This window comes from Castor canadensis, chromosome 11, assembly GCF_047511655.1.
Source record: "Castor canadensis chromosome 11, mCasCan1.hap1v2, whole genome shotgun sequence".
In the NCBI taxonomy this organism is placed as follows: Eukaryota; Metazoa; Chordata; class Mammalia; order Rodentia; family Castoridae; genus Castor; species Castor canadensis.
Window position 1 is genome coordinate 69,878,784 of NC_133396.1, and position 25,162 is coordinate 69,903,945.

A 25,162-nucleotide genomic window follows, 5' to 3' on the forward strand; every position below is an offset into this window, starting at 1 on the left:
TCAAGGTCTATTCAATGAATAGACAGCTACACCACCCTGGGGCATTTCAGAAGTTGGCAGGGGAGATTTTTACTTCCCCCAGTAACTGACAGAGTCTACTTGCATTTAGTGGGCAAAACATGGAACAAATTCACAAAAGGAACAATTATCCCAAGTCCAGCAAGAATTTTGAAGGACCCACTGGAAATTCATGCTTTGGATCTTTACTTATAATTATATGGGCTTAATTCTTTTTTAATAGAAGCAACATAGAACTTTAACAAAACACTGTTCACTATTTTATAGTATCATTTCACCTTCTTGGAGTTTGGGACACATTAATCGGATACTCCCACATCAGTCTACATCTCAGTGGTGGAAGTCACAGTGATGGTACATACAAGTACCATGCATATTACACAGACATTGCCAGATCATGGTGAAACACAAATTATATAAATATAAATTACTTTTCTTTATTTTTCCTTTGTACTATGTTTGAATTAAGACACCTTTTATTATGTAGGTCAAGCAAACATGTAGAATTATTTTTCAAATTCACAAGAGTATTAAAGAAGAGTGACACTCCTTTAGACAGTGCTGTGGAAGTCAGTGGTCAGGGCACAGGTAGATATGTAGTTATAGTCAAGTGGGTATAGTCAGGAGACTAAAGTTGAAGCCTTATAAAGAGTGTGATTTTTATCTTGTGACTACTAGGGAAGCCAACAGAAGATTTGAACTAGGGAGATAATTACAGTGTTGTAAATATTGTAACCAAAACAAGTACAGTTGAATCTATTGGTATTGATACAGTTGTATCAATGTAAATATATGTATAAAATATATGTCCTTTAACCTACTTGAAATAAAGAGAGCTTCTGTTCTTAGCTGGCTGATGAACTAACTGACAAAGGTCTTGAGAAAATTGACATGTTGTCCAATCTTCGCCATTTGACCTTTGGTTCTGGATAACCCTGAACATAACAAGGTAATATCACATTTGAGCCAATTTCCACAGATACATCAGCAGGTTCTTGTATGAAAACTGGAGATGCTGAAAGATATTAAACACAAAAAGTCGTTGTTGTAAAATACAGGCAAATATAAACCTTATTAAACTGTTGACATGTTGAATATGACTCAAGTCATTTTGAATTAAATATTGTAAATTTATTCTGTGGTTATATTTGCTTCATACAGATACAGCATATGTGGTTTTTTTCTTTATAAATGAATGTAGACACTAAGAAGTGAGACTATTTCCATAAAGGAACAAGTGATATAGAGTATGAACTTGAACAGAGCATCTTAAAGAATTCTTCATTAAAAAAACTGCTATATTTCTCAAAACTTCATGCATCCTTACAAATAAGTTGACTTTGTAAAATTTTGGTACTTTCCAAAGTTTACTTCTTTTGACTGAATTTTTAATGAACTTTGTTTATACCAGAGATTTTCTTTAATAATCAATTGCTTTCTAATGAGTTAATGGTATATACTCTTGCTCAGTATCATATTCTTGTCCCTTATTTCTCCCATCTTTAAGTCAGAGAAATTTAAGTTTGACTCAATAATACAAGTAACAGAACACAGTATTCGATAATTACTTTGAAGATAGTAAGTGCTTAGCATCTTAAGCAGAAATGAGAAATAATTCATAATTCAGAGATTATAAAATTATAAAAAAGAAGGCTACAGATACCTGCATATTTCAGATATTGACAGAGGCTGAAAAGAAGAGACAGAAATACATCAGAAGCACACCTTGGAAAACACAGACATGCAATATAAGGAGGATGCTTTTAGTTAAGCACAAATACAAACCTGTCAGTATGTCCCAGAAACTGTGAGGATGATGCTTGAGTCAGTAAGCAAGGGGAAACATATAAGACACCATGGGAAGCAATGGAAGAAATCTGCTTATACAGGATTGTAAGCGAAGGTACCCTAAGGATGGCTTCCTGATAAAGTCAAGGTTAAATCCTCATTAGCAATGACAATAACTACCACTTTCAGTGTCCTGGGTTTTATTAAATGTTTTCCATTATTTCATTTAATTTTCAAAATATCCCTACTCAAATTTTATACATGAAGAAACTAAAATTTAGATAAACTATCAAGCACAGAAGGTCATAATTTTCATTCAGACTTACTAGAACAAAACTGTTTTTTAAAAGATGCATTTTCCTAACTTTTGCTCAAGAAAAGCAATTTTAGCAGGAAAATCATCATGCATATTATACATAAAAGAGAACACAATTTAATGAAATGCCATATTTTACAAGATTTAAGAGATGCAACTATTTAATTATTTGTTAAAATTAAGCTGTCAGGTTTTTTCCATACAAAACAAGCTCTGTTTTATTTCAAGTTTTACCACACTGTGTAGATTCTCAGTCTCTCTCTCTCTTCATTTGAAACTCTCAAAAAAACTTTTTGAGCAACACAAACAGAGCTGTTATGCACACATTGTATCTTCAGTTGGTGACTGACATTTTTTTATTTGTAGTTAGTACTTTATTCTATGCTCTGGGGAGTAATTGCTGGTGAATTTTGAAAAACAAAGCAAAGCACAATCTGTTACCTTTGTTTTCAGCGATAGCTACAAATAATGTATAGGGCCAAAATCTGATTTCTGGCCTCCAGATGTTAATACTTAGGAATTTGATGGCAGAATGCATGATTCTTGATAAGAAAATAGCAAGATGAAATGTACTAGTGAAGCCTATAGTCTCTGAGGTCAGACAACTTGAGTTCAACTATCTGCTCCTTGGTAGCTCTGTTTCAAAGTTATTAAACATGGAAACATAGCAGGACAGTTCCACACAAATTGCCCTATCAGATCTGGATGCTTACAGCCAACATTCAGAGTAATCTTGACCGTGTCTCTTCCAGCATCGTTGATGACTATACATGTATAATCACTAGTATCCAGATCCTGTGTTCTTGAATCTTCAAAAGTTCCAAGACAGGGTCAATAATGGGGAATGCTGAGGGCCTCAACTCAAGATCTCCTAAATCAAAACAAAGGGAGGAACATTAAACACTAAAGTATTCACATAGTATGTTCAACTAATGGTTCGATTTCAAAATTTCTGAATAAAGTTGGTTGCAAAGTTTTTACATACAAGTGTCTTGCACAATACAGACACTTCCTATAGTCAAAAATTTGGCCTTGTAATCAAGTGTTTCCTATTTATATCTGCATATGTACCTAAACAAGAATGATCTCTTTGAAGCTACATGAGGAACTGGAAGAGGGTGGCAGTTGGAACAGTGGCTCTGTCTGGAAAGAAGTGAGAAGGAAGATGAGAGATGAAAAGGGGTTTCTATCATCTTTGTGGCAAGATGCATTTCCATTAGATACCCAGACAATGCTTGAGAGAATGAAGGTGTTCTTAGTTTGACTAATGACCAGGGTTTTTGTTTGCTGAATGCTATCAGTTAGATATTGTCATGTGAGAAGTATAAGGTGACTAAGAAAATTCTAAGCAAGGCAAAGGAGAAAGGAACCACAGCTAGGTGGAGAGACAAGGGAAAAGCTTGTTGGGAGAAGAGAAGAGAAACTTCTGACAAATGGCTGAAGAATTTTGGAATATTAATCTCCCAGGACCACAACTAAAATCTGTATTTTTCATTACAACTCTTGAAATTGGAGTTTTGGGGATTTTTGGAGGAAGTAGTTGGGGAATAAGTATATGACAGACAAAATTACATATTGAGTTTGGACTCAATGTGAGGGCAGAATGAACCAAAAAAGACTAGTTATGTCTAGGTTACTTACACATGCTATGTGTCCCTGCAGCACCTCAAATTCACCCCAAACTCATTTAAAGACAGACAATACCACAACAAAGCTGCAATGTAGATTACAAGTCTCTTTACATCCCCTCCAAAGCATGAACATAACCAGGATGACCACTATCTGGATAAAAAATACCAGATTGGTGTCCACGTCTTTTTTTTTTAATAGTTTTCTAAATAGTGATGGAAAACATGCGAGTATTCTAAAGTCTTCCAAGATGTTTAAAGACCATTGTCCTTAGGATTTCACAGCACAGTCAAATGTGACGTGTGAAAAGGTACTTTCCAAAACATCTCATACCAGTCATGCTCCCTGAGTCTGAGAACCATAGAAGCAACTCCCTTTGCTTTTGATAAGCAAAGAGCCCAGGAATTAGTGATTCTCTAGGATACTACAAACAGCACCAACCAACAGACTCAGGACAACAGACAATTCTTTTTGTTTATATAATTTTCTGAAGAGAGGAGGTCAAAGGAGTTCTAAATTTAAAAACAAGAAATAGCTGCATTAGCAACCAACTCTCAGTTCCAAAAACAAAGTATTTTCCAGTGTCCCAATATTTAAAAGCACTGATCATCCTTTTAAACTTGCTACTGCATACCACTTGAGAATGAGAGAGGCAAATAAAGCTGTATGTATGTGCCTCTGGGAGATTTTCATAAATAAAAGCCGATGATGTAGACATCAACTTTCCTTTCTCCAAGGGAGGATGCAATGTGACCTTGAGGTTCTACAAGTATTAAAGTGTTTGGACTAGAATGCACTTAGAATTTTAGAATTCAGTTTTCCCTTACATTTCCTCTGTACATGTCTGAGCACACAGCATTTGTCAGAGGAGGAAATAAAGACCTTTTGCTAGTAGCTTTTTTTTTCCAAAATAAAAATGTTTTAAAACTAGTAGCTATGAAATAAAATATAAATTGAAAAACACTAGTTCAATCAAGTTTGCAGTTTGATCACATATTGATAGCCTCTCCTTTTTTGATTTCTACTGAGAAATTAGTCATTAGACTGTTGAGAAGCTGTACAGAAATAATCTTTTGGAGGGAGATGAAATAGGGATCATTTAGTTTTAATAATATATACAATAACAATATTATATATAGTAAAATATATAAACTCCAGCATAATGCAGGATTGAACTATCATTGCCACTATCATTACCTCTAAGGAGAATTATCTTTCTGCTATAGTTTAAATTCAGTTCTGGTCACCATGATATAAAGACCAAAGTGAGATCATTATCCTGACATATGACCCTTTCAAATAACAGATGATAATTAGGTGGTTATGAACAATGTTTACCTCAAGACTGCTTAAGTGTACTGTTTAAAGTTACTTGATACTCCAATGAATTTTTGTTTTTGTGGATTATATGTATTTGCACTCAGCATTGTAGAAATCAAACTGAAAAATTCTAAAATAACTCATGACAACTTAACATGATAAATGTATTTTGTGAAAAAATAATATTTTCCAAAACAAGAAAAAGTTAGTAAGAAGAGTGAAATTTATGTTTTTGTAAATTTCCATAATGTCTAACGTCGAGCTTAATGAAAGACAGCTGAGTGCTCCAATTTGTTTCTGCATTCTCTTCTTGCCTTCTTCCTCATCTCTTTTTAGTACTCACATTATCTATATAGTTTTTCCTTTATGTTTCAGAGATTTCTATGTCTCATTTTCCTTTATTCTTTTATTTTTCACCTATCTCACTTTACTATCCCAATTTTTTACCATTAAGTACAGTGATCCTTTTTATACATCCTCAAATGTGCTGAAATCTTATAGTAATTTTTTCACTTACTGTAATTTTCAAGTCCAAAATTTGTTTAATTTTAAAACTTTATTTATTTCTTTATTGAAAGTCTGCATTTGATAAGGGTTTTATTATACTTTCTTACTACAGTTTCTCTTATTTGTTGTACATGGTCAATAGCACTAACATATTGCCTTTGTCTAGATAATACAAAGAGTATGATGGCTCAAAGATGCTTGTTTTTTTGTTTGTTCTGTTCCTTGGATACTGGATATTGTTTCTTGATTATTTGAATGCCTCAGAATCCTGGTTACAAATTGGGCAGCTTGAATATTATATATTGGCAACTCTAGAAATCACATTTATCCCTTACCCAGGGTTTATTGACAATTTTTTTGAGTTTTCATTGTTGGTGAGTGTTCAAAAATTATTAAAGGAAAAGTTTTATTCTTTGACTTGTATGACCACTAAAGTATTTACAAGCTTCTCAGAGACTTCCTTACTTGCCTGGAGTACCCAAAAATAAATATCCCACATTCTTTTCAAAATTTGCTGTGTTGGGCCACTTCAGCACTTAGCCAGGAAGTTTACAACACTGCCTCACCCTCTTGGTTTAGAGCATTTTGATTTATTTGTTTAGATAACAGTCACCATCAGGAATCCATTCCCCCAAATGATAGAATTTTCTATATAGTCAAGTTTTGGCAATGGAAACCCTGTCTTTTAAAAGGTTTCAGAAAACTTTATTTTGGAAGGACATTTTTACTAAATATAAACATCTACATTAAATGTCTTTTTTTTTAAGCCCAGCACTTTAATGAGGTCATTTCATGGTATTCTAGCTTACATAATCTAAGATAATAAATCTTGTGTGATTTTTTTATTATTTCCAACTAAATAAACTAAATTATTTTTTTACCTGGACAATATTTAGATACTTAGCATAGTGTAATATTCTTAGGGTGCACAGAATGTTTTATGTTTGGGGTATCAGTGTCATTATATTGTCAGGCATGTGGCCATTTTTCCTTCTAATATCCTACTCCTCTCTCTTTCTCTAGAACTCCAGTTACATTTAAGCTAACTTGTACTTATTAATTCAAGTTGCACATGCTCCTTCTTACTAATGTTTCTCATTTTAGGATAATTAATATTTATGTTCTTTCATCTTTATTAGTTCTACTTTCCCTTCCATTGATGATTTGCTAATTTCTAGAATATCTAGCAATTTTGATAGAATGTTTAACATTACACCTCTTACATTGTTGACTATCTAGAATCATTTTTGTCCCCAAAAGAGGGCTTGGTCTTGTTTTAAATGTAATTAAATTACTTGTATTTCCAATTGATTTTTCTAAAGACTTATTTTTAAGGGTTGTGAATGTAATTATGAATGATTTACCTGGGAGGAATTTGGGCTTGCTAGTTAAATGTAAACTTTCTGATATCTCTGTTGCATGAATAGATTTCTCCATGAATGATAATTGGAGCTGGGGTCACCCCCATATCCCATGCAAACTCTGGCAATTATCCAGTTTATACTATGTCCCTGTAATTTTTCACCTGATCTCAAAAATTTTCATCATTCTCATAAGCAAGTCAAGTTTTTCTGGAAAAACTTGATACGAATGTGCTGCAGAATTTCAGTGCTTTTTCCTTTATAGATTCTTCCTGTGTTGAACTATATCTTGCAACTAAAGCTATCTCAGCCTTCCTAAACTTTTTATTTGAGACAGAACCTGCTGTGTAGCTCAGACTAGACTTAAATTCAGGATCCTCCTGCCTCAGCCTCCTGGCTTACCTCCCTTTCTGAACTTTCATCACCAGGTTCTTAGACCTGTGACAATATTGTGCTCAACGTGGGATCTCTGACTTTGCACTGGGGTCTACAATGTGTCCCCAGGAAATTTTATTTTTTTACATCATTGCTGATTTTCTTACTTTTTAGGATATTTCTGTGCTATTAGTTATCCATTACCTAATTTTCATTTACCTGTTTTCATTTGTGTTTCTTTCCTCCAGCTATCATCTCTGTTTATACTAGGAGTAAGTCTAAGTGTTTCATCCCATTGTGGCAGAAGAAAAACTCCAGTGTAGAAACTTTTTGTTACTAAATCAATGCAGAAAACAATTATTTCACTTTTCCTCTTACACATATTTATAATTAATGGGAAGTATATCAGTTCAGTGAACATTTTTGTTAATAATAGAACTTATTCACAGAGTTTAAATACATGTGTTTTATTTTTCCATAAGTGTTTGTATGAAAATAGATGCTGTGTATTCATAAAATTCACTAATAAAATACAAGGCAAGAGCTTTATATGAATCATTTGTTATTCAATGTCTTTTTCTGTACTTCATTGACATTACAAGGAATCATTTAACTTTTACTCTTAAATTTTAATGAGGAGTAAGTACATTAGTGATTGGAAAAATAATCTTATTTGTTTTAGAATACAGATTCACTTCAAAAGCAGAACTTTCAGTTTTTTTTTATCATGTTATTTTAATGAAGAATCTACTAAAATCCCTGTATAAATCAAATTCTCAACAGCTTGAACTCTGAAATCAGACTGTTTGAGTTTGAATACTGACATTTCCCTTTACTATGACCCAGCAAAGATTATACTTTTTGCACGTTGTCAGCAAATGGAGCTAATAGTATTATCTGTTTCATAGAATTGTTTTGAAGAAAAATTATAGTATGTGTATATATGCATATACATATATACATATAGTGTTTAAAACAGTTGTTATATCCAATAAGTTCTAAACAATTATTATTGTTATTCATACATACAAGAGAGAAAACATGTAGAAAACAATTCAAGATAAAAGTTTTAATGCATAAAATATACAATCTTTAAAATACAATTAAATCCATATTTATGATAGAAAGTAATGTAATTGATGGGACAGAATAAATAGAATTTCTGTTGATTATTCAGGTTCTCATCTGACTGAAGTAAGACAAAGATGTCACCATGTAAAAGAATAAAACAGAGGGTTGTCTTTATATCTTAGTATTACAATCCACATAACCATTACGAAATAGAGTAGGAGGGAGAATAATGGAAAGTATAATATGTGTATATAGGAAAATGTCACAATGAATTCCCCTGTGTAACTAACAAAATGTAAAAAAATTAAGAATATTAAATAATAAATAGAGATTTTTGAAAAGATAAGAAATCTCCTTTTCATACTGTAAAATGTGAAACAATATTCTGTCCAATTTATAAGGCATATAATGTACTACTAATTGTAATAAATTTAGCACATCATCTGGGATCATTTTTATTATTGCTAAATTAGTTTTTTTACCATGCTTGCTGTTGTCCTTATGTAATTATTCATTTTTAAATTATGGTCATTAAATAATGACCAATGAGTGTAAGGGAATGTATTTTATCTACTGCCTTTAAGCAGAGGTCCTAATTATATTCTCTATTCTAATACTTACAAGAAATTCAGACTTAGCCCTTAATTAGAACCTGATTAATATTTACTGCTCAATAAGTTGATTAAAAATCTCTACCCCATCTAATTTTTCAGGAGTCTTCATGGCTGACATTAGTTTATGATGGTGAGATAGCAGAATACATAGTATGTTTTGCAGACCAAGCACTGTTGAAAGTAATGAAGAATTATGCTAACAGCAAAGTCAGCATAACTGACATTGCAGCCAAAGAATGATAAGATTTGTGCACCATGAAGCCATCATTTTGAGAAAGTAGATATTCCTACCAGAGACATTTAAATGCCCTAGAAAACAGTACAAAGAAGAAGCTTTTGTATGCACTAATCTTTATTAAACTGTGCTTTCTCACAATTGAGGGATCTGATGGGAATAATCCAATTACAGTATACAGTGTTATGTGAGATATAACCGAACTAAAAACTATTGTAGCAAATATAATTAAAATCGAGTAAAAAATTTAATGGTACTCTAGGAGTTTTACAGGTTATTCACAATTTTGATGTAATATATTTGGTAACAATTTTTATATAAAGTTTTAATTTACTTAGATTCAATAATGAAATTGGATTTGCTGTGAAGTCTTATAAACAAACAGTACAAATCTGCTACTTATTTTCCTCATTTTAAGGTATTTGGACTGGATAGTGCTTAATACTAAACAAATACATAAGAATTCATGAGTAACTGAATATAATTATCAGATAAACATTAGTGACAGCAGTGAAAACTTAAGCTTCTTTCCTAAGGTACTTAACTTCCCTTAAGTTTCTTGTTTTCATAGCATTTGAGTTTCTAATAAAGTCCTTACAGGCCAGACGGAAAGAGTCACTATTGTGTGACTCCTGTAAGGTGTTATGTATTAGAAAATGTCTTTTTGTATGGTTTGCTGTAAATTTTCTTAATAAAAGTAAAGCAATGAAATACATGTTATAGAAAAAATTCAAGATAAGGGAAAAGTTTGTATACATATTAGATAAAAGTACACAGTATTTCTTACTTTTACACACTGTGAAAATCCAATCCACACAAATGAGTCAATAAGCCATTATTTCAAGCTTTGATATCACTCTTTTTTTCTAAATTCAGGATAACTATGTACATGAAGAAATCTAAATAAAGCAGAATGGGCTCATACATAAGATTAAATGTCTAAGATAGGAAAATTTCTACCACATGAGTTTTCATTCTGTTTGATAAAGGTGACAAATTATTCCTTAGAATTTTGGGAACCTGACTCTAGCACAATGCTTGAAGCTGGCAATTCCAGTTCTGCCAGCAAACAAAATGAGAAAGATTTTGAGGATTCATGATTAAAATTTTCCATCCCAACATTGTTGAAGCCTCAGGAACTGTGTGTCTAGACGTAATTAATCAAACTTGAAGAGCTCTCTGTGATCTTACCAATATATTTGAGTACTTCCTGCCCCAGTTGTTGGCATATTCTAACCCCATAGATCTCTCAATGGTGACGCTGTAGCCATGAACCTCCACCAACCAGAAGAATATAAGCAGAAAATTAAAGCAGAAACACATAAGGGAGGAGGCCCTGAAGGAGCAGGAAGAGGGCACTGTGACAGCACATTGGAGATTTCTATGTCTGACTTTTCAGAAGACGAAGCCCAGGACATGGAGTTGTAGTAGAAAAAGCACTAGCTTTTCAGAAAGACTATTATTTCCTAACCATGAGAAGCAGACTATTATATTCATATTTAAACAAAGTAACTTTTTTTACTACTAAACAAAGTTTTTTATGAATAATAGCACTGATATATATGTATTATATATCACCCTTTAGATTTTGATTCCTTGGTCATTTCTCAACCTGAGGTGCTTAGCATACCCTACATTCCATTTCGATATCAGTATATGGTCTGAATGCATGCATTCATAAGTCCATTTGGCCAAGTCAGCCCATGTGCTACTGAACTGTCAAAAGAAATAGCCCTCTGATAGACAGACACAAGTAAAGCTTACAGGAAAAAGTTGCTGCTTTTATTGATGGTTCCAAAGAAACAAACCAAACCTAACAGCTGTTGAATGAAGATAGAATAGTGCTTTTTCAGAGTGGAGAGAAAAACAGTAGGGAGGAAGAGGCCTGCTTTGGGAGCACTTAGAGCCAGCCCTATACCAATCAGCTGCTCCTCCCTGGGAGGCCTGGGTACCCCATTTCTGCGGAGTGGAGCAGCAGTGGAAAACAGGGAGCTAACTGGAGAAGTGAAACTTAATGGTTTTTTTACTTGGATTTTAAGCACATTTTTATATGTAGATTCCTGCCCTTCTTGCTACTAGACTTGCAGCTACAGTGTTTTGCTTTGGAGAACCACTGGGAAGTGTTCTCTGAACCTGATTCTTTTTTCTTGGGGTATAGCTTGTCATCAGATCTGTTTTTGAAAGGACAGGAAAGGAGGGGAAAAGTGACGGAAAGATGATTCCTCATCCAAGACCCATGCACAGCCACATCCTGTATTGGGCTAGTTTGAGACAACTGCCCTGGACTGAGAGCTTTAAACTGGAAGGGTTTTTCATTTGATTGGGGTTTCTTTTTGGTTTTCTGTTTTGTGTGAATTGAGCTTAGGCTACAAATTTAATCTTCACCTACCAAGAGACAGTCTCCTCCCTGGACAAGCCCTCGGTGGACCAGTAGTCTTGGGAAGAAGACCCACTGGGGCCTCGAGGCCCTGGGCATGTTCCTACAGTGGGGGCAGCCTGGTCATCATCTGCCTGTGGGAGTGGGAAATGGGTATTTCAGACCCAACACACAATAACTGGAACAAATAAAGGTTATTGTACCCAAAATGGCTCAACCTGTGAAAAACACAGCTTTCTTCAGAGAGTGTGATGGACTAGGAAGAAGGGATTCTGAAAAGGATGTTGTGAGATGGGTTGCGAAGAGAGGACACTTTCTCCATGCATTAAGAGAGTCAGACACTTTGAAATGCCTGCTGCTCATCCAATGTTGCTCAGCCAACCCACGTCCAGGTTGCCCAGAGCTTCTTTCAGAGCTGATTGTCACCTGCTGAATCTGAAGGGAATTAGGGAGACATATTAGCAGCTCTATGTGCTTTTTGCAGCAACCAGCAGGACAGTAGCAGAAACTTTCAAAAGACAGCTTTTGAATGTCCCACTGGGGTAACTTTTCTTTTTGATGTGTTTTTCTAGTTTAGAAGTACTATATTCCACAAGGTGTAAGTCAATGAGGTTGGAAGATACCCTGTCTTTTTTTTCTAATTCCAAAAGCACAATCAATCTTTTCTTTGAAAATCTACGTAAAGTAAACCTTGCTTTTAGCATGATTATTTTCCTAAATGAAATGACAAAGAATTTGCTTATTTTATGTTAATTATGGGCATGAGGCAAAAGGTTTTCTTTTGAATAAGTGCAGTTCTGTAGGGCTGCAGTTAACTGCACTGCCTTATTGCTAGCACTCATGGCTTGTTGGAAGGGAGGGATTAACTATTTAACATGGAATGGTACACTTTACCCAGCACTGTCTTCTAACTGCTTTGGGGAAGGATGGTCTCTGCCAGCAATATCCGCCTGCTTCCCTGCCACATTAGCTGTTCACCTGTGCTGTGACTTTCACTGTAGGTGCTACTAGGGTAGGCTTGAAAGTGCTGGGGGGTGATTTGAGTTCAAACAATAAAAAACTGTATTTTTTCAATATTGTATAAAAAACGCTGCAAAACCCTTCTTAAACAATAGTTCCTCATGAGGTATATGATTTTAGAATGCTAAAGAGAGGGAAGGAGGAGAAAAATCTCCCACTGACAATGAATTCTCAATAAAAATCTTTTTTTATTTTTCATGCTAAAATTATCAACAACGTTAACATCTGAAATCTTAGATTATTCCTGATAAGCATTAATGTTTGAAAAATAATTTTACATACTTGAAATATTTATAAGGGACATATTCATAATTATAAATGAATGTCTAATTTTCCTTCAAAATATTTCAAAGAGAAAATAATTTCTCTTATTTCAAAGAGAAATAATTTGTGGTACAAAATTAGATGAAATTGGACATTTATATAGGTTCAAATAGCAATGTAATCTTTGTTTTTACTTAAAAATTTGGGGCCTGAACAAACATCTGGGGCCTGAACTTCTTTCATTAACCATTCATGATTCATTTACATTACACATTGAATTCAAATTAACAATATACTATAAAACACCACAGATATATTTTATTTACCACTTGTTTTATAGTTATTAATCAAAAATAAAGCTTATTAAAGGAACATATGGTTCATTTCTCATGGCCCCTGAATTAAAAAACTGGAAGAACAGAGTATGGAAATGAAAATATATTAAACACTGAAATACTAATAAAAACAATACTAATACTAGAAAAAATGCTTTCAAGCAAAAACGATGGATATTAGTGGGATGATGTAGTATTATGAAGTTGCTAATTTTCTTTAAATAATCTCTATTATAAACATAATTCCAAGCAAAAGGGAGAATAAAAAGTAATACAAGGAGATCATTTATCCTACAAATTATAAAGACTTATTTTAGCTGTATTTTAAGGAAGGGATTGTAGTAATGATATGGGAAATTATAAAGAGAACACTGAAGACAATTGAAAAGGACAGAAAGCAATAAATGCAACAAGGAAACATAACTTATAATGGAGAATATTTATTAATCAATACAGTCATAAAAGACATTTAGTAACAGTACTTGGAAAAATTAGATTCCTAATGAACAAACAACACAACTACGTATTCAACTTCTATCTGATACAAGATCATATAATTAGAATCTATCTGTAGGGAAGAATTTACTAAATAGTTATAAATAAATAAAAGATAATTAGCCAATGAATATAGCTAGATTGCAATTTCAAATTGTCACAAAAAGAAATTATAGAAAATATACATAGGTATGGAAAATCTATTAAAATAATTCAATGTATATAACCATCAACTACTAGTCCCAAGTATTTACATTAAATATGTAGACATCAATAACCTAAGTGATAAAATATTGGCCAGGCAGAATGTCCACAGAAGATATAACCCCCAAAACGGAAAAGTAGTAAAATGATAAACAATCTCATTGATAAACAGGAAAATTCAAGTTAAAAGCCTTAGGTAATATCATTGCAGACCTATAATACTTACAATAAATATGTAACAATAATAATTCTGGTGAAGTTGTAAGAAGTAAACTTTTATACACTGCTCACATATAAGTGTATGATGGCACTTTTCAATTATACTCAGATAGTATCTGGTAAGGTTGAAGAAGCCCATTTTTTTGTCCCAAAATTTACATTCTCAGAATACATACTTTAGAATTGCTGTTTTTGAAAGAGATAAGTACAGGAATGTTCATAAGGCAACTTACAGAAAAAAAGACAGAAGCAAATTAAATACACATCAACACTAAAATGGATATTTAACTGAATATGAGATGCATAGAGAATTACAGAGTGCTAACACTGGCCTCTTGTTTCTATGAGCTGCCAGGAGCCAATCATCACTTTCTTCTTCCTCTTCCAAAATGACAGTGACAGCTGGTGTGTGTATCCTTAGGTTAGTATCAGATTGGAGTGGAAGAGCCGGCTGCCCAGAACACTCACAATCCTTCTTTTCTTTCAAAATCACCATCAGTTAAATATGTCTCCAGTCTGTATTAATGGAATCACCTGTAGGTAGTAGAACCCAGAAAACATTAGCAATGGTGTTTGGCTGAGTTTAGACAGAGGAGACATCTTTTAAATTCATCCTCCAGTTGTATACACAACCCAACACTGACATAAGCAAAAGGCTTTGCCTACAATTCCTTCTCCATCTACAATTTCACACAACTGATCTGCTTATTAACAGTGAGGGGACAACATTTAGAACAATAGCAACCTGAAAATACAAAGGAAAATAACTTAAAAGCAATTATAAAAATAGTCTTAGTTTATGGGTATGGGTGTGCATTGTGTGGGTAGAATACCTGACTCACAGGCAAGAAGCCCTGAGTTCACCCCCAGTACTTCTGCCCCCCAAAGTCTAATTTATAAAATCACATATTTAACTGAGAAAATAAAGAACTTCTTTAGGAATATCAAACCTGAAAATGTGATTTAATAATCAAGTATATATACTTATCTTTATTTGTAAAATAAAATTATATATATCCCTTCCCTCCTTTGCTCAAATCCCTTGTAAAATTTGATTTCCCTGTGGACTTGGAAGTTTTTCCTGTACATGGACAGGAACTAGTACACTTAACATCTGTTATAATCGCTACATATTTTTCGATTTGTTTTTATTGATTTTACATACGAAAATGTAATTAAATTGATCAACCAATTATAATTTAACATAAAGTTAAACTCAATTAAAGGATGTGACAGCTTTCTTTCATTCCTCCTTAATCTTCCAGATGTAAGAGAAAAATGAATTTTCTTATGTAATCCAAATTAGCATGCTGTCCCCATTTCTTCAATTCTTTTATGTGCAATAGCAAAAATTCTAATGATGATGTGTTCGATCTACAATTATAAGGTTGATATACAGTATACAGATATACTGTATATCAGTAGCACAATTGTATTTTATTCACTATTGTAAATGCACAACTTTTAAATGTCTTGCAAATTGAACCTTTAACTTATTTGTAAAACTACATTTTTTTTAAAGTGCCAGAAATAAGGCTCAAGTGGTACAGCACCTGCTTACAAAGCACCCAAAAGATCCCAAATTCAAACATCAGTACCATCAAAAAGAAAGAAAAGACTGTAATATTATTAGAGAGCCATTTGTACATATGTCTTTATTCTACTCTTCTTTAAAGCTTATAGTAGTTTTTATCAGGTGATTAAACAGTATGTAAACTGATATAATTTCTTTCTGGAGTATGAAACTAGGTAAAGAAATAGATAAGAAATAGATCAGATTGAAAAAATAAAAAATAAAAAGCACATCTGGTAGGTGAGGGTAGCCAAAAGCAAGAAACTAGAGAATTATACAATAAACAGAAAAATACCATCTGCTTATGATTTCTGCCCCTTTTTTAGCAGTTGTTCCATAGTGCATTACAGAATTTCTGTATGGTAGGTAGCTGTAAGTGCTGATGTAAGTTAAATATATTCACTAAAATACCTATTGATATATTTTCTAGGTACATAAAAGTTACAAAAATGTCTTATAAATGATAACCTGTAAATACTTTGAATCTGTTTGAAATTTTTTAATATGTGTATCTTTAGAATACTTTTGTAATCATGTAATATGTATGGCTACTTATATTATTTTACTGTTAAAATTTTTTCTTGCAATGTCACAGGTGAGTGTAAAACATTCAGTAAGATTAGAGCTCATAAAAACATTTCCTCAGCATCTTAAATCTGCAAATGTGAGGCATTAGGTGTGTTTCTTACTGGGTGTACATAATTTGTCTAGTTTCCTATGGAGTTTATGTCTGCAGCAACATATCTCTTGGACTTGTGAATCATGAAAAGTAAAACCATGAGAACATATGGTGTCTTTGCATATTTTCTCCAGAGAGCTCATTTTCAAGTTTTTCAAAATTTGTCTTAAATTTGACAGAACTTACTCATCCAATTTTCCTAAGGAAGAGAAAAATTAGCATTTTTAAAAGATTGGAGTGAAAAATAAATGGTAAATTCTGGTTACAGTCATTTAAGTATACCAACTTTTCCTTATATAGCAATTGTATATTTTGCAAAGCAAATAACATGCATTATTGAAATCTTCAATCTAGCCATGTGGTTGGTTAGAATTCAATTTATTTTAAAGATTAGTAAACACAATTTTGACACTAGGCGTTGCCTTAAGTTTAGGCTACATGAGGACCAACCTGTCCCCAATGAGGCATAAGCAAATCCTAATAGTTCACTTCTATGATCTCACAAAATCTTAGATACACAAGACAAGAAAATTAACAAACCAATGAAAATTAAATAAACAATTGAAGTGTAGAGTTGTCAGTGGGATCTCCTTGTGTTCCTTGCAGTAACCAAAGACTACTGTGGTCACTACCTTAGTCATCACACTATGTTGATGAAGTAAGTTTTGTTCATCATACCTATTATATTCTTGGAAATGAAAGTGGAGAAAATAAATTATTTGCTGATTATTCATCTGATAGAGGGCAAAAAAAGGTTAGGTTCAGTCCCACAATCTGACATCAGAATCCATGATAACCAGTGCCAATGGCTCGTGTCTATGATCTTAGCTAGTTAGGAGGCTGAGATCCAGAAGATTATGGTTTCAGGCCAGCTTCGGCCAGTATCATTCTTCTGTCATCCAAGCTATGGTGGACAGCCTAAGAAAGAGGATCAGATTCCATGTCAGCCTGGGTAAATAGTGAGACCTTATGTCAGAAAACAACCAGAGCAAGAAGGGCCAGAGGCATTCCTCAAGCAATAGAGTCCCTGTCTAGAAAGCAAAAGGTCCTGAGTTCAAACCCTAATACCTCCAAAACAGAAAGAATCTCATGTATTTTAATTTTAATTAAATTTTAATTTTAATCTCATGTTTAAATTACCTTGTGAGCTTGGATGACAATGTGGAGGACAGTGTGGGCAATTTTGAGACATAGGCAGGTTCTTCAAGGGTCACCAAGAATTCCAGATGCATGAGGAGGGGAAAGATGTTGCCAAGCAAAATGTTCAACTCTTGCCAGTAAAGGATCTTGAATACACAGCATTTCTTTTAAGTTTAGGTTTGGTATCTGAGTACAGAAACTTACATCTACAGTAAGCACACAACTGTGATGGAAGTGAGGCTGGCGAGTTAGAGTGAGACAACTTGTATGGCCTATGGGAACAATATAGGTGACTTCAAGACATAACAGAACTTTTGATTAATATGAGAAAGGAAATGCCTCTTGGGGTCATTAATATGATTTCATGGTAAATGTTTATTTAATAGTAAAAATGATGATAGGAAGAGATTTGTAAAATTTTACCACACTAGTGACTTCTAGTACGGCTCTATTAACCACTTTTTCTTTTTCCTAGTTTGCTTCTGCTTTCTGTTTGCATTCTTTTCCTGTGCCTCCTTTTCATTCTTTCTTCTCCCTTCATCATCTCTTCTTTCAGCATTCTTGGAGTTAATTGCAGGTGATCTTTAACAATTTTGTCAAAGACAAACAAAGCAGAACAATACTCCCTTCTTCCATATGAGTGGATATAAATTAACAAATGTGAATTATGCTAATGACCTAGTCAAAGTATATATAATGGTGGACAATGAAACCATGTGCATTTTATTAGAATTTCTGCTCAATCTAAAACAGGGTTAAAGAAGCCCAGATATAAGGCATTTATTCTTTACTTCTGTTCACACTATCGGACATACACCACAATTGTCTTTCAGGTATTTGGAGTGGTAAATCTCCATCTGTATTTGAAAACAGCCATATACTTAGTGGAATAAAGCTTCAGTGTGCTGAGCAACTCATGAAAACTGTTCACTTTGGAAGAGTTACTAATTATGAAAATGCATACTATTATTGAAGTCAAACATATTGGTAAGTTACTAAAGCATATATCTATTCAGTCATCAACCCAAGGAAAAGACAACAGACGTAATCTCCAAATTAAACAAAAGTAAATCATGTTGTCAAAGTTAGTGTAGAACAGAATCCCCTGAACATAAATAATCTCTTATTAAGCACAGCTACTTTGAATAACTGTTAGCACTTTGGAGAAAGCTAATGGTTATTAGAATTTTATTTTCTTTTACCTGAAAGGGACATATTTAACAGCCATTTTTACTCTTTTACATGGTGTCCTGTTAATTCTGCTTTGTTTCTTCTCATAAAAAAATAGTATAATTTAACATATTATATATATATACATATATATATATATATATATATATATTTCCAGGCTGTGATTGTCCTTTTATCTAATTACTTATTTCTTTATAGCATACGAAATTTTCATTTGATTGTCAAATAAGCAAAATTCAAATATTTTTGTTAGTTCTGGTTGTAATAAAGTAGAATAAGAAAGATATAATTGCCATTATTTATATAAAAACATTAAGTACTGCCTTTAAAGCAGTTTTTATTAATAGGAAGAAAACTCTAGGTATTTCAAGGAAGACTTTCTATTAATGGTCATGACTGTATCTGAAGTGGTATTCCAGGAGGAGTAATGAACTTCTTAGTATTATGATAAAACTTCTTTCTCAGAAAGAGCACATGAATCAGAAATAGCCTGATACATTAATAAAAGGATCTGAGTGGCTTATAAAACACCTGATTTATATACCCAAGAAATCTTGGATATTTTGGAAGCAATAATGATAGCATACCATTAACTCATTTATTTGAACGAATTAAATTAATGCTGTGTCCATTGACATGGTAATGAACTTGTAGGTATTTGCTAAGTAAAGGAAAGATCTACTCAGTAAATGTTAGCTAAATGAAACCATTAAATTAATGGGTGAGTAAAATACATATGCCTTATCATTAATTTCAGTGGTGAGGAATTAACTCTTGTTTGAATGAAGATCCAATTTGCAAAACAGTATTTTCTTCAACTAAAGAACATGTGGGTGGTCTAAAATTGTTCTTATATTTAATTCAATAACTATCTTTAAAATTTGGTAAGCTTTTTGAATAATTTGGATAAATTATGTGAAAATACTGAAATAACTCTAAGCTGGAGAAAAATAGACAACATTAAAGAGGAAATCACCCAGGATATGGAAAACCTCAGAAAAAAGGAGGAAACAGAACTGCAAAACAAAATGGAAGGCCAATCCAGCAGAATAGAACAAACAGAAGACAGAATCTCAGAACTTGAACATGAAATGGTAATTAAAGGAAAAACTGAAGAACTATTAATAAACAACTCAAGACCTGTGAAAAGAAAATGCAAGAACTCACCGACTCCATCAAAAGACCAAACATGAGAATCATGGGCACCAAAGAAGGAGAAGAGGTGCAAGCAAAGGGAATGCGTAATATATTCAACAAAATAATAATGGAAAATTTCCCAAATCTAGAGAAAGATATTCCCATACAGATGCAAGAGGCCTCCAGGACACCAAACAGAGCAGATCAAAATAGAATTACTCCATGACATATCATCATTAAAACAACAAGTTCAGAAACTAAGAAAGAATATTGAAGGCTGTAAGAGAGGAAAAAACAAGTAACATACAAAGGTAAACCCATCAAAATCACAGCAGACTTCTCAACAGAAACATTAAAAGCAAGAAGAGTGTGGGGTGAGATCTTCCAGGCACTGAATGAAAATAACTTCAACCCCAGGATACTCTACCCAGCAAAGCTATCATTCAACATAGATGGAGCAATAAAAGTCTTCCATGATAAGCAGAAACTAAAACAATATGTGACCACAAAGCCACCATTACAAAAGATTCTGCAAGGGATTCTGCACACAGAAAGTGACACCCAACTTAACCATGAAAAGGCAGGCAGCACCAAACCATAGGAAAAGAAAAAGCAAGACAGTAGAGAGTAACCTCAACTTAGGTACACACAATCAAACCTTCAAACAACTAACACAACTAAATGGCAGGAATCACCACATACCTATCAGTACTAACGCTTAATGTTAATGGACTTAATTCACCCATCAAAAGACACCGTTTGACAAAATGGATTAAAAAAGAAGATCCAACAATTTGTTGCTTACAGGAGACTCATCTCACCGACAGAAATAAGCATATGCTTAGGATGAAAGGCTGGAAGAAGATTTACCAAGCCAATGGCCCCTGAAAACAGGCAGGAGTAGCAATATTTATCTCTGAAAAAGTAGACTTCAAACCTACATTGATCAAACGAGATAAAGAAGGACATTCCATACTAATAAAAGGAAATAGACCAAAAGGAAATAATAATCATCAATCTGTATGCACCCAATGTCAATGCACACAATTTCATCAAACATAACCTGGCAGACCTAAAAGCATATATAAACGCCAACACAGTGGTTGTGGGAGACTTTAACACCCCATTATCATCAATAGATAAGTCATCCAAACAAAAAAATCAATAAAGAAATCCAAGATCTAAAATATGCAATAGATCAAATGGACCTAGTAGATGTCTACAGAACATTTCATCCAACCTCTACACAATATACATTCTTCTCAGCAGCCCATGGAACCTTCTCCAATATAGATCATATCCTAGGGCACAAAGCAAGTCTCAGCAAATATAAGAAAATAGAAATTATACCGTGCATACTATCTGATCACAATGCAATAAAAGTAGAACTCAACAACAAAAGTAAAGACAAAAAACATGCAAACAGCTGGAAACTAAATAACTCATTCCTTAATGAAGAATGGATCATCGGTGAAATAAAAGAGGAAATTAAAAAGTTCCTGGAGGTCAATGAAAATGAAAACACAACCTACCGGAACCTATGGGACACAGCTAAGGCAGTCCTGAGAGGAAAGTTTATAGCCATGAGTGCATATATTAAAAGGATTGAAAGATCCCAAATCAATGACCTAATAATACATCTCAAACTCCTAGAAAAACAAGAACAAGCAAATCCCAAAACAAATAGAAGGAGAGAAATAATAAAAATAAGAGCTGAAATCAATGAAATAGAAACCAAAAAAAACCATACAAAGAATTAATGAAACAAAAAGTTGGTTCTTTGAAAAAATAAACAAGATCGATAGACCCCTGGCAAACCTGACTAAAATGAGGTGAGAAAAAACCCAAATTAGTAGAATTAGGAATGCAAAAGGGGAGATAACAACAAACACCATGGAGGTCCAGGAAATCATCAGAGACTACTTTGAGAACCTATATTCAAATAAATTTGAAAATCTAAAAGAAATGGACAGATTTCTAGATACATATGATCATCCAAAACTGAACCAAGAGGAAATTAATCACCTGAATAGACCTATAACACAAAATGAAATGGAAGCAGAAATCAAGAGTCTCCCCAAAAAGAAAAGTCCAGGACCTGATCGATTCTCTGCTGAATTCTACCAGACTTTTAAAGAAGAACTGATACCAACCCTCCTTAAACTGTTCCACGAAATAGAAAGGGAAGGAAAACTGCCAGACACATTTTATGAAGCCAGTATTACACTTATAACAAAACCAGGCAAAGACACCTCCAAAAAGGAGAACTATAGGCCAATCTCCTTAATGAACATTGATGCAAAAATCCTCAACAAAATAATGGCAAACCGAATTCAGCAACACATCAAAAAGATTATTCACCATGACCAAGTAGGCTTCATCCCAGGGATGCAGGGGTGGTTCAACATACGAAAATCAATAAACGTAATAAACCACATTAACAGAAGCAAAGACAAAAACCACTTGATCATCTCAATAGATGCAGAAAAAGCCTTTGATAAGATCCAACATCATTTCATGATAAAAGCTCTAAGAAAACTAGGAATAGAAGGAAAGTTCCTCAACATTATAAAAGCTATATATGACAAACCTACAACCAGCATTATACTTAATGGAGAAAAACTGAAACCATTCCCTCTAAAATCAGGAACCAGACAAGGATGCACACTATCTCCACTCCTATTCAACATAGTATTGGAACTCCTAGCCAGAGCAATTAGGCAAGAAGAAGGAATACAAGGAATAAAAATAGGTAAAGAAACTGTCAAAATATCCCTATTTGCAGATGACATGATCCTATACCTTATAGACCCAAAAAACTCTACTCAGAAGCTTCTAGACATCATCAATAGCTATAGCAAGGTAGCAGGATATAAAATCAACATAGAAAAATCATTAGCATTTCTATACAGTAACAATGAGCAAACTGAAAAAGAATGTATGAAAACAATTCCATTTACAATAGCCTCAAAAAAAATCACATACCTAGGTGTAAACCTAACAAAAGATGTGAAAGACCTCTACAAAGAAAACTATACACTTCTGAAGAAAGAGATTGAGGAAGACTATAGAAAGTGGAGAGATCTCCCATGCTCATGGATTGGTAGAATCAACATAGTAAAACTGTCGATACTCCCAAAAGTAATCTACATGTTTAATGCAATTCCCATCAAAATTCCAATGGCATTCATTAAAGAGATTGAAAAATCTACTGTCAAATTTATATGGAAACACAAGAGGCCACGAATAGCCAAGGCAATACTCAGTCAAAAGAACAATGCCGGAGGTATCACAATACCTGACTTCAAACTATATTACAAAGCAGTAGCAATTAAAACAGCATGGTACTGGCACAAAAACAGACATGAAGACCAGTGGAACAGAATAGAGGACCCAGATATGAAACTACACAACTATAACCAACTTATCTTTGACAAAGGAGCTAAAAATATACGATGGAGAAATAGCAGCCTCTTCAACAAAAACTGCTGGGAAAACTGGTTAGCAGTCTGCAAAAAACTGAAACTAGATCCATGTATATCACCCTATACCAAGATTAACTCAAAATGGATCAAGGATCGTAATATCAGACCCCAAACTCTTATGTTGATACAAGAAAGAGTAGGAAATACTCTGGAGTTAGTAGGTATAGGTAAGAACTTTCTCAACGAAACCCCAGCAGCACAGCAACTAAAGATAGCATAGATAAATGGTACCTCATAAAGCTAAAAAGCTTCTGTTCATCAAAAGAAATGGTCTCTAAACTGAAGAGAACACCCACAGAGTGGGAGAAAATATTTGCCAACTATACATCAGACAAAGGACTGATAACCAGAATATATAGGGAACTTAAAAAACTAAATTCTCCCAAAACTAATGAACCAATAAAGAAATGGGCATGTGAACTAAACAGAACTTTCTCAAAAGAAGAAATTCAAATGGCCAGAAAACACAGGAAAAAATGCTCACCATCTCTAGCAATAAAGGAAATGCAAATTAAAACCACGCTAAGATTCCACCTCACCCCTGTTAGAATAGCCATCATCAGCAACACCACCAACAACAGGTGTTGGCGAGGATGCAGGGAAAAAGGAACCCTCTTACACTGTTGGTGGGAATGTAGACTAGTACAACCACTCTGGAAAAAAATTTGGAGGCTACTTAAAAAGCTAGACATCGATCTAGCATTTGATCCAGTAATACCACTCTTGGGGATATACCCAAAAGAATGTGACACAGGTTACTCCAGAGGCACCTGCACACCCATGTTTATTGCAGCACTATTCACAATAGCCAAGTTATGGAAACAGCCAAGATGCCCCACCACTGACGAATGGATTAAGAAACTGTGGTATGTATACACAATGGAATTCTATGCAGCCATGAAGAAGAACGAAATGTTATCATTTGTTGGTAAATGGATGGAATTGGAGAACATCATTCTGAATGAGGTTAGCCTGGCCCAAAAGACCAAAAATCGTATGTTCTCCCTCATATGTGGACATTAGATCAAGGGTAAACACAACAAGGGGATTGGACTATGAGCACATGATAAAGTGAGAGCACACAAGGGAGGGGTGAGGATAGGTAAGACACCTAAAAAATTAGCTAGCATTTGTTGCCCTCAACGCAGAGAAACTAAAGCAGATAGCTTAAAAGCAACTGAGGCCAGTAGGAAAAGGGGAATAGGTACTAGAGAAAAGGTCAGTTCAAGAAGAATTAACCTAGAAGGTAACACCCACGCACAGGAAACCAATGTGAGTCAATGCCCTGTATAGCTATCCTTACCTCAACCAGCAAAAACCCTTGTTCCTTCCATTATGGCTTATACTCTCTCTACAACAAAATTAGAAATAAGAGCAAAATAGTTTCTGCTGGGTATTGAGGTGGGGGAGAGGGTGGGTGCGGAGTGGGTGGTAAGGGAGGGGGTGGGGGCAGGGGGGAGATATGAACCAAGCTTTGTATGCACATATGAATAATAAAAGAAAAAAAAAGATGATGCTGAAGGGTGGAAGCCCATATTCTGGAATGACTTCAAAGCTGATGTTAGACTTTTGACCCTTCCTAGAGGATAAATAGAATCCACAGACAACCGATCTAAGGATGACTAGATTAGTGACATAGGCTCCCAATCTAGGATGGGTTAAAAACCACTGGTGAATATCAACTTGACTTAGGACTTGCAGTGGGCTGGAGGTGATGGCACATGCCTATGGTTCCAGTCCCCTGGGAGGGGAAGGTAGGAGGATTATGTTCCAAGGCCAGCCCAGGCAAAAGCATGAGATCCTATCTGA

The 25,162-nt window shown here is 34.1% G+C and overlaps 1 protein-coding gene and 1 pseudogene across 1 annotated transcript in view; both read left to right on the forward strand.

Annotated features, from left to right (window-relative positions):
- LOC109674272 (thyroid receptor-interacting protein 11-like) overlaps positions 1-25,162 on the forward strand; it is a 939,645-nt gene that overhangs the window by 42,469 nt on the left and 872,014 nt on the right.
- On the forward strand, positions 10,331-10,760 carry LOC109674299 (ubiquitin-conjugating enzyme E2 H pseudogene; annotated as a pseudogene).